We start from the raw sequence: 13,051 nt of genomic DNA, 5'->3' as shown, positions 1-13,051 counted from the left end.
CGAGCAGCAGCAGCGAGCTCCTCGGCGCGATCGAGGGATGGTGTGCTAGAAGCACAGCGACGCGATTGACACACACTCGCACAAACCGGGCTGGACGATCGACAAGATCGAAGGATCGCCACGTCGGGGACCGACGGAGTCCGAACCCGGCCGGCCGGTCCTTTATAAATCCGAAGCCGCAGCTGGCAATTTCAGGCCGTCTCCTCCTTCTGACGCGCTTCCCGTAGGCGGGAATGAGAGATGAACTGCTCGAATCGTAATCGAATCGAGTACCTGCATTGTTTCAAATGCCCCGCCGTTGCGCGACCTGTTGATATAAATTCTATTGTTGTGATTTGCTCTGTATTCTGGTATTTGCGATATTATTTATCCGTTTGGAGCATAAGTTTTAATCATCTATGGAGTTAGGTGCAAATTAAAATTTTTTTTTTTTTTTAGTTATAACGTTTTCTGACATTGTAATTTTTTTATAGAAAAATAGTTGCTTTAATTTTCATGTTTATGCTAAGTTAATGTAGTTAATGTAGCTAAAATATCAAGCCAGATTTCCCACGATTATCACGCGATGGAACCTCTCGTCAAACCCGCGCGACACGATAACCGCGTAGCATAAATCGCCGCGTAATAGAATAATCACTAGCTGCCCGGATGATGCACACGCGGCGAACACGTAAAAAATAGCGATGAATGATCTTCTACTGCCGTGCTCGAGATCGCCATAATTATGCCGTCTCAATTATCCAAATTAGCTGTAAGCATCGCACGATCGTCAGTGTGGCTGTAATTAGGCGGCATGGATGTAAATCTGCGACAAATGACGACTGCTTTTGGTCGCCTCGCTTTAACCTGATTTTCCCATGGTATATCAATCTGATTTACGATTATTCTCCTCGGATTCCGGAAAATTATCGAGATAGCGCTACGCAAAAATGTGATCGCGAAGCCGGAATGAGAGTAAAAATTGTCGTCGCGTTCTACATGTTACATTCTCACATAAACAATTTGTTGTGACACGTATCCGAGTGCGGCAGAAAATTTCCGTGAATAGGTGTGCACGCTCGTGACACGCCATTTTTATTCGACCGGCTAAAGCGGATTAATAAATCGCGCAAAGTTGTCGTGACGTGCGCAAAAACACACGACCGCGCCAATTTCCGGCCCCCGAGATACAGGGCTGCGAAGGTTTTTTTGGATCGTGCTGTCAGGCATAAATCACTTATCGCTGCTCAGGTTTGAAATTTTCATCGGTATGTGTCTCCTCCCCTTCTGTTCCCTTAGGCGAATTGTTTCTCTCAATTTTCCGCACGGCAAAGCGTAGGCGTGGAAGTCGATTCATAAATTTCCTAAAATTATAGGAACAACCGCAAACGACACTGATTAAAGAGAATAGTTATGTTATTAAAAAAGATATTTTGCGATACATAAAACTAAAATAAATTACACAATTTAATAATGTGTTCTTTGGCTATTTTTTTCTCTTTTCATATTGATTATTCCAATAATCTGGCAATTTTTAAATCATTATGAATTTTATTTATTTCTTTATTTTTTTATGAGTGTGAAATAATAAAAATATATATTTTATATATTTTCATATATATTGATATCGCAAGAAACGTAACAAATTAATTCTTTTATCTATAATTGGTTACATTTAATTACTAGCTTGTTGTGAAACGTCGGACGTACGTCATCAGATAAGAAAATCACGCGCCTCGTGCCTGTTTGGCCTTATGATCTGTAAGATCCTAGCGAAGCGCTCGTTACCGGCATGACCTCTAACTGTTGCGCAATTATCGGCTTGAGCGATTCCTGGTGGTCTTGGCGGAATGAATGCAGGAAGGCTTATACAATTCAGACTCTTTTAAAGATTTCGTCCGTTTGATTTATATTTTATAGTTAGAATATTTATAAATTAGTTAAATTTTATCTTTTAAAGTTGTATAAGGATTTCATTCAGTTTTTCAGTTCGATTAATTTGCTCGTGGATTAATTTTACAATTAGAGAATCAAGATCGATTCGCGGAGATTATATCTAAATGGCGTGATCGCAATTTTATCGGTGTGACGTTTCGCATTTCTGCGTCGACTAATATATCGGTGCGCCACAATTGTTTCGTGCGTGTGGATTAATTGGACGATAAAGCACAAGGAGCGAGCGAGTGTCGCCGGGCAGATAAAGCCGACGTGCGTTTCTCGGTCACGCTGGCTGGCCAAACACAAAGAGACTTCGAAGCCCGAAGTCACGTTTGTCAGGATCGCGTGGGAGTCTGAGGCCGAATTGGTAGATGAACTGGAAAATTGCTCACACCCACGACCCCCGGAGCGGCGGAATTGTCGTACGATTACACGGGACGGTATGACAAATGTGTCTCGTTTAACTCTTCGTTTCTTAATCATTTTTGTTAAAGATTTTTATTCTTCCACGCATTGCGATTTACTCAATACGCCCCCGCTCTAATCTTATTGTTAGCCAACTATATGAATTGCGTCAAATGCCAGAATATCGAATAGTTTCTTTTCCTCTTGCGCTAATAAATTTATTACATTATAAAAGAACTTTTATATTTTTTGCATCTTTTAAAAATTAATTTTTTTAAATTTAAATATAAGGAAATATATAAAAATTTTTTGCCAGTTCGGACATTGAAATCGCGAGTCTGCGGCGCCTTAGTTCTCGCAACCCAATATACGCAGTGTCATGATTCACGGCTTGTGATGCAGCGAGTAATCTTCAGCATCAATTCGTCCGACCTTAATTAACGCAAAAATAGTCGAAACCGATTAAACGTCACCGATAAATCGGCGCCGTCGCGCCAGATATTATCTGACGAAGTATGTAATGATATAATCGGCGTATGTAGGACTTTCATTAGCGCTTTTAAAAGTTAATCCTTCGAAAGGATTAAGGTAGCGAGTCTGCTGGCTTTGCCAGAGACCCAGAGACTAATGTAATCCCGCGACAGACGCGTTAAACACGACGTATAATTTTGCACGGTGGCTCGCGCTAGAAATTACTGCTCGCGATTGCATGAGAATCGGCAATTAAACGGCCAAGTTCGTTGTCACGTTCACATAAATCCATGCCCCGGGCGATGTTAACTTCGAGACGACGTTAATCACGACGTTTCGTCGCTAATATATGCCGTACAGACGAACGCGCGCGTAAGTCCCGCGGGCTATCGCGCGTATAGCCTCGCGAGCGAAGAATTCGATCGGCCTAATTTATCGGTCTCGAAGAAAAACAACGCGTGAGATTATAAGCTGCGTGCCTCGATTGTAAATTGAGGCGGTTTTTATCGCTTTTAAAGACTATCGCGGGCAATTATTACGCGTCAATTATGCGAGAGAACGATCGATGTTTCTTTTAAATTCAACAAGTTTGAATTTGTCGGATAAGAATTTATCATATTGGTCGAGAATATACATATTATTCCCGTTGAAATCAGTCTTATTTTAATTTGATGCATCGCGTGCATGCACGAAGTATCAAAACTCGATATTTTTATTCATAAAGGAATTATTAAATTGCAAATTGTTGTCAGCTTCAATCGTACATTTCATCCTTGCAATTACATTATCTATTCTATGAAATTCGAGTTACAAATTTTAGAACTCTGTCAGACTAAATGCGCAGATAGTATTCGCGCGAAAAATTCTGCGCGTTCTCCGATCGCCTGCGGCGTGGTTAATGATACGCAACGTGACGTCATCGACATCTCCCCGGGTACACATGTGGATTTAATGTCGTTTCAAAAAATGCGCGCGAATCTCGTGGAATGTTTCTCGCATTGCGCATCGTACGCGCCTCGCATACCATGCCCACGCACATCGTGAGTGAGTCAATGCAACGGAATATGACGCCAAGGAACCCGCTAAGGATTTAGGTGACTCGTGCGTCATCTTGAGTCATCTCATGAACGCGGTCGTAAAAAAAAAACCGCTCGTTTTTCTACAGCGACTGATTGCGATTCTATTGCTCTCTATTGTGCAACACTGATAAATCAAAGTCAATGTGAGATTAGAACTAAAAGTCGTACCATTATTCTTCATAGAAAATTAGTTTCTCGCGTATCTCTGAAAATGGTCGACGATTAGAGATTATACGATTGAAGTTTATCGCCTCGGCTTTCTTCACGCGGAGGCTGGAAACGAGCTCCGCGCAAGCGACGTACTTAGTTAATTATTTCCAACAAAGAAGTCGCAAATTGGTTTCGAGTGCGTAACGTTCGCGCGATTACACGCGGCCCGGGCTATTAGTACTATACGGTTATCGCCTCTGGTCATTAGCCCGCGACCGAAGGAACGAGCCTCATTAATAATTATCTGCCGTACCCTTGGACTCGCCTGGCTAGTCAAGCTTATCTCTCAGATTTTCGAGAGAAGCCACGAGAGGCGGATTAATATCACGCAGGTAACGCGTTTCGTGAGAATCTTAATGAATCGGGCTACACCATCTGTGCTACACCGCGTCTATAAATTAGTTCTCGTGCTATAATTCTTAATAACGCTGTACTGTGCTCGTACTAATCGTTAGGTATCGTTACTAATTACAACAATAATAATAGGAGACATTTCACAAAGTATCAATTAGAGGAATCCTATCTTGGCGTAGATTCTAGATATAACGCACAGAGTGCGTTCACTTTAGCGTACTGTATTAATTCCGAAACCGGATTCTCTTTCTCTCTATCTTTCATTGACGCAAAATGAGTCAGAGCAACGTAAGTGACAGTAGTGGACAGCCATTCACATCTATTTCCATTCAGGTGAATGCGTCATGTTTGACCTTTGGTCACCATTCCCGGAATTGACATTGACACAATCGCAAATCGTCTTCTACGTTATTAAAGGAAGGTTCGTATGCGATATTCAATGCACATTGCATTGTCGTCATCTTTATATTTTGTCATCGAGTGAGATATTCAGTCTACTGAATTGAGCAAAAAAAAAAAGTAAGCCCTAATTTTTTTCGCTTTTTAAACAGAAATACTATGTTCGTGTCGTATTGCGAATTGTGCAATTCTCAATGGCACTTCGCGATGATCCGCGTTACCACAGCGGCAAAGTTTACGCGTGAGTTGCTCGCGACCACAGACAGGACTGTCGTCCTGTGAATTGGATTAAGCGCGATGATAAGCGGTGAACCGCAGTAGCTACCGTTAAATGGAAGTTCCCGTTCCCTTAAACTTTGCATTCGCGGCATTATGTTTCCTATCGTATTCTCAAACTGCGCATTTAATCTCGAGAAAGACATCCTCGCCTTAATCCGCTGCCTTTATATCTTCGTGCTGTTATTATATGACTTCTTATCGCAATCTCTTGCATACGTCTCATTTTCTACTGTTACAATAGATGTCTTTATAAAACTTAAACTAAACCGTCTCACTTTCAAATCTAACAGTATAAGTATAGATATAATCAATGCCACATACACACACATACCCACACACATCGTAACGATGCTCTATCACAAAGAATTCTGATTGCATTCATGTGGTATCGCGTCTAAAAATTACGAGCAAAACAAATTCAATATAAAAAGGCTTTTTCAAGGTAAATTTTACTCTTTATGTTGCACACATGTTATTGGCCGGTGTCGCGCATTATTTCGTTTCTCGCAATGCAAAGGACGATTGGCTTCTTGCAGTCGTTTCCTTAGCATCGTTTCTAATCGGCGTGCAAAGCGCCGCAGGTGCAGCTGTCTACCTCTAGAATTGAGTATCTTGTGCAGCTTCTTCCTCTCCACACATTCACGTTTCTTAATCGCTTAGAAGTATCCGCTTTGCGGGGCAAAGATGCGTGCTATGTAATATCACCTTCTTACAAATCTCTAGCTCGAAGCATTTCCACGATCTTGAGAAAGATTCTCATTCCCACTTTTTTCTACATTGCTTATATATGTGCGATTGCATCGACGCGAGTGATTAAGATAATCACTAGATTTTACTTCCTCGTCAGTAATACAACATTGTAAGAGATACTGCTCCATAGATTTGTTGAAATATATAAATGTTACGCTGATTTTGTTAATTTAACTGCATTACTAGAATACGAGTTTTCGCAAGTAAATATTTTATATCGTTAGTAACAGATTTATTGCAGCACGTTCTAATATATTTTTAATTGGCTCGACGCATTTAATTGGCTATGACGCATAACAAATTTATCTTACCACATTGGTTTGTAATTTGATTTCAAATCTGAGTGTTTTAAGTCTTTAAAGTAAACTTCATATCTGGAGGATGTTTTGTTACATTTGATAATAAAGAAAAATATTCTGTCATTACTTTCATCCAAAAATGAGAAAATGTTTTGCTAATTTAAAAGAAACATATATCAGTCTTTACAATTTAATTAGTTTCCGGTTCAGCTTGTTATTGACAAAGGAAAAATCAAATTATTATTTGCATTCAAATTATCCAGATGATTATGTTACACGTCATTTTGTATTGCCTATAAATAAATGTAAAAATTTTCATTTTTTCAAATACAAGTTTTTGGCACGTCATTTCCTTTAGCATTTTTATCATCGTGCTGGCAATATAAGTATCGAATTAGTAATGTAACAAAATCTTCGACATTATTACATGTTGATATCCCTATACAAAAAAAGTAGTTGATATTATCCCTATACAAAAAGAAGAAATAGAACAAGATAAATACTCGCATTTGCGAATGGAAACTCTGCTTTGCCCGGGGCGCGTAATCAGACTCGGTGCTATTCTCTTGGCGAACCGGCGCGGCGGACTACGTCACATCAGTTAATGGTCTACCTTGAACCCGTTACCGTGAAGACTCCATTCGGCCCGGCAAAACTGGCACGAAAAATGGTGCGTCGGAGGGATATCTATGCTTGAGTACAGGCAGATATGCGGTTGCAGGTTGCGGCAAAGGTCGTCGGGAGGCTCCGAGGTGAGGAGTTCCCACACTTCGGAGCTGCCTGCGGCACTAGAAGCGCATGGGTCAGACGCCACTATACGCCTGTGGCGGCCGTTCTGCCCGATGCAATGTTACACGAAACGAATCAGAATTTTTCCGCTATTAAGTCTGTACCCTCAATTTTACGATCTAATTGCTATTAAATCGCAAATTTGTAAATCATCAAATTAACGATTCACCATATACGATCAATTTTATTATAAAAGTATTCTCGAGTATTTTTCAGGGAAGGGAGCGCAAATACTATTTAACTTTTATATAAAATCGAGAATTAAAAAAACGAATCGGAATAAACATTTGTCAGAAAGCATCAATTTACAGACTCTCGATGCTTGTTAAAGGTTACGAAACTAGTGGTGGGATTTTCGGCACATCCGGAAATCGACGATAAGCGAATGTACGGCCTCGTGTAACAGAGTCTGAAAGTGGCTCGGGGCTCGGCGCGTGCAGGACGTGATTGTGTCGCGTTTCTCGTCTCTTTCATCCTCGATCAAGCAGCAAGTTTCTCTCTCGTTTCATCGTTGCCACTACCTCTCAGCACTCGCCCCTACTACAGGTAGACTTTTACCTTTTCGACGTCCGACTCCTTTTTGCTTCTCCTTCGCTCCTCGCCGATGGAGAGGATGACTCCCACCGCCTCCGCTCGACCGCGACTCCGCAGGCTCGGCTCGTGCTGCTCTTGCTGTACCTAGCAGTCTTCCAATGGCGTAGATACTCGCGATCTTCTCGATGAGAAACCGGATGAATCCCCGGAATCGATAATATTTGAAAATTCAGACATTGGTCAATTATATTCTGAAATATAATGTGAAAGGCAAAATTCGTAGAAGTAATTCGAGCGAAATAAAAAATCTGTATGCGCGAGACTCATGAATTATAACTCATTAAGATACAAACTTGAATAGATCATTTCGTATGATATTATATTCAAAACATCAATTATTGGCACTCCAATTTTCATTTATTAGGTCTCTCCTGTTATATATTTTAATGACAGATTGTATTTTAAAAGTTAGACTTAATGTACGCTATAGGACAGGCGTACGATGAGATCGAGATCTAGTACCTGTTCGAGCGGTTAATAGCCCCTTGTTGTTGACATAAAAATCGCAACGCGACTATCATCCGCCAAAGATTAAATTCCTCTGTTCGTCTGACGGAACCTGTTCGAGCACAAATGCAAAATCACGAAGATGTCTATCTGTCATTAAACGTAAGAGCCAATCAACGTGCATCGGTCGGATATTTTTGCGCCGATCACCTCCGGCACTTCGCTGCCGATCGCTTCGTAATCGTCATTGAAAGGAGAAGGGAGTATCCTCTTACCGAGAGGGACATATAAGATCTTGACAAATCATCTCGTTAAGCTCGATAGTTACGCCAGTGTTCCTAGGCAAGGCGCGTGGCTGGAATGCGGCACGACGTTGCTGTCGCGAGCGACTGAAACGCGCCACTAGAAGTGGGAGAATGGGAACCAAGGTTTCCGGCGAATGATATTCTCTCGCGAGTGTCTGGAAAAAGATTGGAAATCGTTGGAAACGCGACATTTTTGTTCCGCGCAAGACAGCAGCTGATTACGTTGAAAAAACCCGTTTTCGATAAAATCGCAGAAATAATTTATTAATTATTTAAAAGAGAGAATTAAAAATTTAAAAGGCATGTGGTAGAAAAATATCATTAAAAGTATAAGTAAATTGGAGATGCTTCCGCGCGCTTGTGTCTCTCGTCGCAATAAACATTGCTGATCACGGTGTTAGATTAAGGCATTAAAATATTAAAACATTACGCATGAATACGGCGAGTTTATAATGGTACTTTCATGGACGCCCACTGAGATTTTTATAATACAACAGCGGCTAAGTCCTGCCAATTACATCTAATCTCCCTGTGCGCCCTGACGTTTAGGAAATAAACCTCTTCGTTATAATACGTCCTTAACGGACTATCGTCGCTATAGGTTTCGTCCTTTAATCACCGATTCTATATAGCTAGCGAATGTACGGTGCTTAATAAGAGGGACCGACTTAATTACGAGGATATATGGCGAATGCGAATCCCGTTCGGTCCCTTCGAACCATACATAACGTCAACTATATCGAACCAAAGCCCGATTTGCATACCGAGCGGGATGTTCTTCTTTTCTCTTCTCCCTTTTACGAATTCGCCGACGCGTAACTCCCGGTATCGCGAAAATATTATTTCGTACGCCAAAAGTCCCGGGGTGCCCCTTGGCTGTTTCTCTCCTTTTTTCTTAGCTTAATAACGCGCCTAATGAACGCTGATGTCTAAGAACACCGCGATTTCGGTGTCGTCGCGAAAATACACCGCGTAAGCTAGATTTTACCATAACCGAAAGCAGACAAATCTGTATTTAGTATGTCCATTTGAAGGATAAAACGTTCTCATATGGCGGGATAAAATTTTTGCACCTGCTGCAAAAGGCAGAGAAAAGAATTGCGAATTCAAGATCGAGAGAGCTTTCGCGAGAACGCGAGCATTCGGCCGGCCGCGCGAATCATGATTTATGCAGTGGTACTAGAGCATATGGTCCAGGGGTATATCATTGTTACCATCACAATGGCACGAAATGCAATACTCACGCTATCGGGTGCTCTTTCGCATAATGTGTCATAAATAGGCGGCGCGCATAACGCCATTCGCATATAGCCGTGCTGAAACAATAACCATTGTGGTGGCTGGTTCTGTTTATAAATAAGCTCCTATAAGCTCGGGCGTGCGCTGAGCATAAGCGACCGCGATCAAGCGGGCATGGATTTTTTTCTATAGAGAGAATCGGGACGCGTGCAGGTGGTCTTATCAGGTCGGACAAGCAACACCTCGAGATCCGACTGGAAAAATTAGATTTTTTATTATTATCGATGGATTTGTGTCAAAATTTTGCAACATTTACTTCTGTGTTACATACTTTATATTGCCCATATTTAATTAAAATTATTTATACACAGAAATTATTGTACAGAAATATGTTTGTGTGATAACTCTTAAAAGTAAAAGATTTTTTTCTAAGAGATTTTCATCTCGATATCGCGATGTCTCACTGGTATCTGTGATGGTATCTTTCGGATCGTCTTTTGTACCCGCGTCCGTAACACGCCTTGATCTTATCGTTATATCGTTGTAATTAGACGGAATTTCTTCCTACGGCACGATAGGCGACCTGATGTTTGATTTGACTTCTTTGTATAATGCGCGGCTCTTACTATATCGCGTATATTATAGACCACTCAAATAAAATATAGTCCTCTTATCACGATAAATTATATTATAGATATTATGATCCGCCCTTCAGTCAACGAAATATTCTCTCATATGTAGTCTCTCTCGTATTTACGTTTAAATTCATTATTTTAATTCTCGTTATTATATACTTCGCTATCTTGCTCCAAGCCTCTTCCTGCGGGCGGAAATCTCGCGGGCAAGGGTCAAGGAAAATTACTCGATATATATAGAAAGAGCGAGAGAGAGAAATGATGCTCGAGGCTCGCGAGCTCACGGCTATCGATTCGCGTGTCAGGATGCTGGGGCTTCGAGATTCCTCCGTGCGCGTTTTCACGAGAGAAACGTAACCGGTGCTTCGGTCCAGGATAGTGGATCGCGAGGGAATTCTTCTCGGAACTCGGACGTGCGAGTGGCGCGAGTCTTCCCTGCAGCGTAGACTCGCATGTGCACTCTCGATAATTTTCTTCTGTTTTTCGGCTCGTACCGTTCCCTGGTATTTATCAATCGATCGATTTATGTAATCAAAGGTATGGGTAACCCGTAGGACGTAACCCGTATTACTCTGCCATGAGCATAAAATAATAAATACGAGTCAAAAATAATAAAAAAATAACATGCACTTTATATATCGTAATTTTATTATGCGCAAAGTAAGAATGTAGATAGATTAAGTAGTACGAGTCAACAATTTCTCACTACGGTTAGCCTTTTCGTCGCGCAATCACTTAATTAATAACATAAAATCATTAATGCCAATCAAAAACAATAAAAAATTATACGCATTTTATATATCGTAAATTTATTATGCGCAAAGTAAGAATTTAGATAGATTAAGTAGTACGAGTCAACAATATCTCACTACGGTTAGCCTTTTCGTCGCGCAATCACTTAATCATTAACATAAAATCATAAATGCGAGTCAAAAACAATAAAAAATAACACGCACTTTCTATATATCACTAGACAACACAAGCGCGCGCTATTTTATTCAAAGATTTAATTTAATTTAATTTAATTTAATTTTAAACAACTGTCAAAACTGTTAACCTTCGCGATGACAGTCGCTCGATTAATATTTTTTCACAGAAATCAGCTGATTAAAGCGTTAATTTGCTAATTAAATTTTAAAATAATAATATGGTAAAAAATTAAAATAGTTATATGTTGTAAATAATATGTTATAATACCTTATTCTCAATTAATATTTTTTGACAGAAATCAGCTGATAACTGTCAAAAATATTAATCGTGTTTAAAGTATTATAACATATTATTTAAAACATTATTTTAATTTTTATAACATATTATTTTAAAAATTAATTAACAAATTAACGCTTTAATCAGCTGATTTTTATAAAAAAATATTAATAAAGCGAAAATTTGCTAATTAAATATTCTAGCTTACACATTTATATTTATATTGTGTATGTTATAATTTGCTAATTAAATTTTAAAATAATATGGTAAAAGTTATAAAATAGTAATATGTTGTAAATAATATGTTATAATACCTTATTCTCGATTAATATTTTTTTTTTCTAAAGTTATATCTTTTCGAACGAATCTCCTTCGAGTTTTAATTAATTAATAAGTCATGTATACATATAGTATCGCGCGCGCGCTATTAGAATGAAGTTGCCGATGTTCGCAGCTTCGGCCATTACCGAAACGCCGCGAGTATCAGGCAGTTCGAGCTGCGTCCCGCTGTGATTAATTAGTAAGCATAATCGTTAGAAACGATTTCTAACCTTTGTATTGTAATATTTATCAATCGCATATCATAATTTCAACGTTAATATGTAGGCGTAATTGTTTGAAACGTATATATTTCGCAAAAAATTCGATGCAAAATCTCTTGCCAACATAACCCAACTATCTGTTGTCGCGCGCGCGAATGTGTTGCGATCCGTGGATATATTTATCGTTAATTCTAGTTTACATATTTATATTGTGTATGTTATAATGCGAAATAATAAGATTATTCTAATATGTATGTATTTTATTTGTTACAGGTAGCATTGCGATACACAGTGCGATTCACGCGTCGTGTCGGGAGTGCCGTGTAAAGTATCGGTGAGTGAGAAATTGTTTATTTTATAATATTTCTATAGCGGTAATGGGGGTAAATATCATATGTTGAAAATATTAAAATAGTAACATATGTTTTAAATAATATGTTATAATATCTTATCCGCGATTAATATTTTTTGACAAAAATCAGCTCTGATAATTGTCAAAAATATTAATTGAATATAAAATATTATAACACCCCTTTCTAAAAAAGGCACGTTAAGTCGATTCTTACAAGTATTGGTGCATCTTTTCCGATGCTGATTAACTGTTTCGATTCGCATTGTGCGTTATATTCGTAGCATCGAGAGGCTGTCATCGCGAGGGTTAGCAGTTTAACAGTTTGTTCAAAATAAAATTAAATAAAATAATATGTTATAGTATACTTTAAACTCGATTAATATTTTTGATAGTTATCAGTTGATTTCTGTCAAAAAATATTAATAAAGCGTTAATTTGCTAATTAAATTTTAAAATAATAATATGGTAAAAAATTAAAATAGTAATATGTTGTAAATATATTGTTATAATGTCTTATCCGCGATTAATATTTTTTGACAGAAATCAGCTGATAACTGTCAAAAATATTAATCGAGTTTAAAGTTATATAAAATATTATTTAAAACATATTATATTATTTTATTTAATTTTATTTTGAACAAACTGTCAAACTGCATACTAACTCTCGCGATGACTTCTCGATGCTACGAATATAACGCGAATCGAAACAAAATCAATCAGCATCGCGGAAAAGAGGCAACAATACTTGCGAGAATCGACTTAACATGCCTTTTTTAGAA

The 13,051-nt window shown here is 38.8% G+C and overlaps 1 long non-coding RNA gene across 1 annotated transcript in view; it reads left to right on the top strand.

Annotated features, from left to right (window-relative positions):
* Nucleotides 1-12,255, top strand: part of LOC145939930 (uncharacterized) — an 81,253-nt gene extending 68,998 nt beyond the window's left edge. The window contains exon 5 of the long non-coding RNA XR_014425922.1: nt 12,194-12,255. This is a non-coding gene — a long non-coding RNA (uncharacterized LOC145939930). The remainder of the gene's footprint in view (nt 1-12,193) is intronic.
* The last annotated feature ends 796 nt before the right edge of the window (nt 12,256-13,051 follow it).

The sequence above is a fragment of the Prenolepis imparis genome, unplaced genomic scaffold (assembly GCF_030444845.1).
Source record: "Prenolepis imparis isolate NDT839.2.m4 unplaced genomic scaffold, iyPreImpa1.0 SCAF_8, whole genome shotgun sequence".
In the NCBI taxonomy this organism is placed as follows: domain Eukaryota; kingdom Metazoa; phylum Arthropoda; class Insecta; order Hymenoptera; family Formicidae; genus Prenolepis; species Prenolepis imparis.
The sequence above is the reverse complement of the archived record's forward strand: the minus strand, read 5'-3'. Positions and strand labels throughout refer to the sequence as shown.